The 6,303-nt window shown below is 44.6% G+C and overlaps 1 protein-coding gene across 4 annotated transcripts in view; it reads right to left on the reverse strand.

The window, feature by feature from the left end:
* SEPT11 (septin 11) overlaps positions 1-5,009 on the reverse strand; it is a 42,344-nt gene extending 37,335 nt beyond the window's left edge. For all 4 annotated transcript variants that reach the window (XM_015570244.1, XM_015570256.1, XM_015570242.1 and 1 more), the window contains exon 1: positions 4,901-5,009. The gene's annotated coding sequence lies outside the window, so the exon portion shown is untranslated. The remainder of the gene's footprint in view (positions 1-4,900) is intronic.
* Between the last annotated feature and the right edge of the window lie 1,294 nt (positions 5,010-6,303).

A 6,303-nucleotide genomic window follows, 5' to 3' on the forward strand; every position in this document is an offset into this window, starting at 1 on the left:
CTTAAATCTACAAGCTCTTAGTTGGACATTGAAAGAAGAAACAAGCAAAAAAAACCCAACAACAACAAACAAGCAGAAGGACTACATATTATTAATTAATTATAAGGGAACTGTAGATTGACCAAATAGTTGCTCTACGATGCAGCATTTTTACTCTGATGGCCAAGGCTGAGTACTGGAATGATTAGCCAAGTAACTGTGCAGGAAGGTCTGCCACCTGCTCTAAAGAGTCTCCATTTTATTCTTGATTGGAACCAGGTAACCCGAGAGCTATGTACCTAAGCTGTGTCATTTCATCTCCTCAGAGAATCGCCTTTGATGAAACACGCTTTGGCTAATCCCACCAGCCTGCATGAGGGATTTGAAAGAAAAGCATGTGACACTTGGCATCGCATGGATCCATTCCACTGACCTGGGGACACTCAGGAAGCTAGGCCTACATCTGGGGACATTTATCTTTTCTGAAAACCCCCGAGAGAATCTTTGTCCAGCTGAAATTGTGTTTCATAGATGCTATAAATCTGTCATTGTTAAACTTTTAACATATTTGGCACATGGCATGTGCTCAATACATATCTGCTGAACGGCTTTCCTCCATGCTCTGACCGCTGGCTGAAAGGCAAACGCATTCCTGATAGGCAGGTCTGATGGCTTTGAGTTCTGACTCCCTCTCTGACTTCACTTTACTTTGGGGGGTTACTTGTATCTTTATTCATTTACTCATTCATTTCACCCTGTAGACCACTTTCTATGCTTTCCTAGAAAAGCAAGATGGGATAAAAGAAAGTTCACGATTTGATTGTAAAATCCTACAGTTTATGTTGACACTACAGCCTGGACTAAAATGATCTTAAACTGGTGAGTTTTCTATTCCTCTTCTGTCATTCCCTCAAAACAATTATTGCTGAGTTACTTTAAAAATATCTATTTTCAAAATGCATCGTTGATTACTTTGGCCCTGCTATTGAGCTGGTTCCCCTTCCAAAGAGGGGTGTTGCTGTGTTTTCTCCCTCTTCGCATGTGCATAGAGACCCCACATATGGCTGCATCAATGCTGAAGTTTCGCGCAGAGCTAGTGTCATTTTGGAAAATGAATGAGGAAGATATTTACATTTTAAATTGTGAAGAAAGACTGAACACTAATTTAGATTCTCTGGAGAAATACAGCCTAGGGAAGACAGAAAAGGCTTCATTTAAACCGAAGTGCAGCTTTGGGATGATTCAGTGTATTGCAAGCAAGATGGAGAGGGAGGGAACTATGAACTCCCAGGTGCTCTGGTACCCAGTTTAGCTTCAAGAATTCTCTTCCCGGTTTAAGTGAATACTACTCTCTCACTCTTGGTTACATTCCTTTCCAGAGCTGAACAGAGATGGATGCTGATAACAGACATTTAACTCAGTGCCTCTAAAACTAGACGAAGCTCATGCCAGGATTAGTTTTGGCCCCAGTTCATTTCCTCTGTTTGCGACCCACAGTACACCTTGCCACAAAACAAATTTTGAGAAACATCATCAGTTTCCTTACTGGGCTCATAACTTTTTAAAAAATCCTCAAGTCCCTTCCATACTTATCACATGAAAATAATTTAATGGTGCTATAAACAACAAACACACACATTGTGTAAAAAATTACAAATAGACAGTAGGATGACAAGGAGGAAAGAAAGTACCATGGATGCTCTTAAGCTAAATATGACACCAATTCCCCTGAGGACTGTCAAAAGCTAGAACTCTTTTTCACAGACTCTTACTTTAAAAATAGATGGACCATTGATTGGCAGAGAGTTGTTTTCTTATACAGATATTTTGCTGTAAAATATTTATGTTAAAAAGATTTGATGCATTCCACTCTCTGAGGATAAGTATGCTTAATATTAATGCTGACACCCCTATGTCCCAAAGAGCTAGTGCTGGCTCTAACCACAGGGCTCCAAAGAGTATGGAAAAGAGTCTGTTGGCTTGAAATACTGGCAGGGAAGGGCAGCCAGGACGTACTGTGGAGTGAGAAAAAGAAAACACAGCCCGGCCAGTGTGGCGCAGTGGTTGAGCTTTGACCCATGAACCAGGAGGTCATGGTTCAATTCCTGGTCAGGGCATATGCCCAGGTTGTGGGCTCCATCCCCAGTGTGGGGCGCACAGGAGGCAGCCGATCAATGATTCTCATCTTTGATGTCTCTCTCTCTCTCCATCATCTGCCTTCCTCTCTGAAATCAATAAAAACGTATTTTTTAAAACACACACACACACACACAGAAGAATAAGAGCCGCATGAGCTCTAAAACCAAAATTAGTAAGTTTGTATATAATTGTGAAAGAGCTGCTGTACCTGTCCAGTGTGTGCCTCCTGCATGCCCGTCTGCCTTCTGGCCAAGTCCTCTTCCCCATGGGAACCTCTTGTGTTTGGAGCTGGGCTTACCCCATCTCCCTCCCTGAGGACTCAGGCCACCATTCAATATATGGCCTTTTCTGTGTTGGGGGTTGAGGAAGAGTCTTAACTGAGTTTAAACTGGATTTTAGCAATTCCCCATGGAAATTTTCCTACCACAAGAGCAGTGAGAGAGAGAGAGAGAAGTGCAATGTTGCTGGCTTTGAAAACGGAGACTCCAAGAGCCCCTAGAAGCTAAAAAAGCAAGGACATGTAGTCTCCCCTAGAGCAGTGGTCACCAACCTTTCGGACCTCATGGACCGCCCGTGAACCGCGGACAACCGGTTGGCGACCGCCGTCCTAGAGGTTCTGGAAAGGACTGTGGTCCTGCCAATGCCTTGAATGGAGCCCAGGGGGACACATCTTGACCTTGTAGAGAACCACAAGATAATACTAATAGTAATAAATTGGTGTTGTTTCTTAAGCCTCCAAAAATAATTTCCAAGTACAGAACGATGTAGAAAGTTTCTAGAAGGATTTCAGTGTTATTTCTGTGGAACGGAAATGCGGGTGAAAAACAGAAAGGAGGGGGTTGTTGTTTTTAAACAGAAAGTATGTACTATTTTTGTTAGTTTGAAAAACTAATTTTAAACATGGCTAAGAATAGAACCAGAATCTAAAAAAATCTAAGAATCATAGGTATTGTTACCCACCCAAGTGAGTCAAAATAGCAGCTGCTCTGCAAATCCAACAGGGCAGCACGGACGTGGCTTGGGAGGAATTCCGACCAGCATCATACCTGTGCTACTTATTTAACACAAGGGGTCAGCCAGGAACCCACACACCCACTTCACACCATACACCCTGTCAAACCAGGTCCGCCCAGCAAGCCCAGTGCCTCCGGAAAGTTCCCCAACCTGCAGAGGCTGGGACATAACTCTCACATGTATTTGTGAGGCTGATTTTGAAGACGAGGCTGGGGGAGGCAGGGAAGAGAAGCCAGAATAGTAATCAGCCTACAATTCAGCCCACTTTTCAAAAGAAAAAAAAATCAACAAATTGCCAACAAATTGCTATGCTAATGAGGAACTGCAGGCTCTGCAAGCAGCATTTACTGTAAGAGAAAAGGCAATTCATTTACGCCACGCTGTAGAACTAGCTGCCACTCAGGAGGCGCCCTGCTGAATTTTAAACGGCTTCCCTTCACGTAGGGAAAAGGAGAAAGCAAGCAGGAGAGCTGGCTGCCTGGTCCTGGACCTCACGCCAGAGAGCGAGCCGGTCCGTGTGCCAATCAATGGTGGCTTTCTGCTGATGAGCACCCAGTGCAGCAGCTGCATGCAACATGTTCAAATACTTCCAAACAGGGGAACACCTGCCCCTCCCCCCATGGGGATCATATTAAAAAATGGTGGTTCTTACATGGAGTGCACGCCTTTTCTAAATTCATTTCACTCTCCTTGGACAAGAGAAGTGAGTATGGTACATTCTGCCAAGCCCGTGTCCACTGGGCTCTACAGAAACACAGAATTCCTGTTGCTCTACCTCAGAGTGAAGTCTTGGGGGTCCATGCCCAGCGGACAATGGCAACAAACCAGTGCCGTCCAAACCACTGCCCTGCGGCTCAGCCCGGCCACTCATCCATCTGGAGCGACCTGTCTCCGGAAAGGCCATCATCTGTCCCAGGAGCAGTTCTGCTTCAGATCAACAGGAGATCTGTATCCTGCCTTCCCCCCTTTCCACCTTCTTTTCTACCTTCCTCCTCTCAGCTTAAAAGGGATACGACCAGAGGGAAGAAGAAAAATACCACAGCCAGTGGCCTGGGCTAATGAGTGATGTTTTAAAGGGTATGAATAAAATGTACTGAGGATACAAGTAAGCCAGATCTCTTTGACCTTTGCCATCTGTCTACCAGGAATAAATTTAGGTCAATTTTAGATTCTAACTTAAGGATGAAAGGTTAATCTGACAACTGGGCAGAAAGTTTATTTCAAACATGAAACAGAATTTTAAGTTGTCTTTGCTCTCAAAGCAAACATTTTAAACACTATACGTGTATTAAAGTAGAGTAGTTTCAGATTTTACATACTGTAGGTAGAATATCTTTTAAAAGACCCCTAATGAAGGTTACTAGTGCACTGCAGTTACGGACCCCGGCAACACATGCTTAACAGGCTTCTGAGTGGTCTTACTATGTATGTACATCTCAGTTCCTGCTTTTAACTAGTGTCTAGTTAGGGTCTAAGTCCCTCCCCCTATCAAAAATGAAAATAAATGATTTAATAACAACATTAAACTGACCACTAAGTAAAAACAGTTTGAGTAACACCACAAACCTTACAAAGCATGTACCCAAATGCAAGAATCTTTGTAACAGTGGGACATATAGACATGGGTATTATTGTCCTGCTTTACTAATGGAAAAACAAAAAAGTGAAAATGTCATTCTGCTTATTTCCCTGAAATGAGTCTCTCTCACAGGCACCTGCCAGCTGAAGGTCAGGCTCCATGCCCGGCAGCAGGTGATGGGTCACTTACCAACACACAGGATGTTGAAACAGAACCCTTGAGAAGTCGACTTGTTGACCAGCTGGTCAGGAAGACTGTCAAATCCAACATGGCCAGAGAGGGACAAGTTTCGGAGCTCTTCATTCTGGAATTGCAGAGGGGAAATGTCTGAGAATCCATGAACTGCGCCACCTGGGTACCACACGTATGGACAACACCCTCTCCCTTCCTTTCTTCCTGGAGTGCCTGGGAGAAAGAGCTGGCCTCTCTACCCACACCCCCCTTGGCTTCTACACAACTGAAGGGATTAACAATCCAAAGCCACGCTCTTTTCACAAAATCACATCCACTCTCAAGTGAATGGTCTCCAGCACACCTTACTCCCGGTTACACGGGCACTGATCCAGGGAACATTGAGCTTCTAGAGGTGACTATTTCAGATACGTAGTATGAGACATAAAAAACTCCAGCCATTCTGGTAGCTTTGAACACTCAAGAAAAACTTCCAAATGACTTTCAACCCACAGTAAAAACTAAATAACACTCTTCCAGATACATGGAAGAAGCTCCGAGACGCTCACAGTGGAGGGTACATTCTTGTTACAACTATGGAAATTCTGCAACTACCATAATGTCACATATTTAAAACCACTCAGCACATGAACCGTTCCCATCTCCCCCATTAGCTGGGCAGGCTTCTTAGGGCTTCTTTGCTCTCCCCTACCTGGCTCCTAGCCAGGCTCCTCATCCAACCGTCTCAGAGTTTACTGAAGGAGGCGGGATTAGGCAGTTATACATTTCAAAAGTTGGGTGAGTTATGCTGTTTTATAAAATGACTAGAGGCCCGGTGCACGAATTCATGCACTGGTGGGGTCCCTCGGCCTGGCCTGCACCCTCTCGCAATCCGGGACCCCTAGGGGGATGTTGGATTGCGGGTTTTCAGCCCAATCCTCGCAGGCCAGACCAAGGGACCCCACCAGTGCACGAATCCATGCAACAGGACTCTAGTATGCATATAAGATCTTTGGTTAATCTCTTCCCGCCCTCCCCCGACTCCCTTCCCTCTGAGATTCATCAGTCTGTTCCACGTTTCCATGCCTGTGCGTTGAGCGTCTGCCCCCTGGTGGTCAGTGCACGTCACAGCTACCCATCGAACAGTAACTTAGGCTTTTATATATATAGATGCCTACTGCCTCCATGACTTTGAAGGCATCCCAAGGGTGTTGGAGATGACCTGCGAAATCTTTCCTTCCCAGGAAAGCAGAGGTTAGCGATGGTCCTTCAGTTACAATACCACAGTTATGGCTTGGCATTCCAGAAACTGGATACTGAAAGCCTTCTTGAAAACACGACTCCTAGTGTTCTGGCTATGTTGCCAATGAACTTTATATTCAAAATGCTAAACTTTAGATTAAAAAAAGAGCCTCAAATTT

The sequence above is a fragment of the Myotis davidii genome, unplaced genomic scaffold, assembly GCF_000327345.1.
Source record: "Myotis davidii unplaced genomic scaffold, ASM32734v1 scaffold892, whole genome shotgun sequence".
NCBI lineage: Eukaryota > Metazoa > Chordata > Mammalia > Chiroptera > Vespertilionidae > Myotis > Myotis davidii.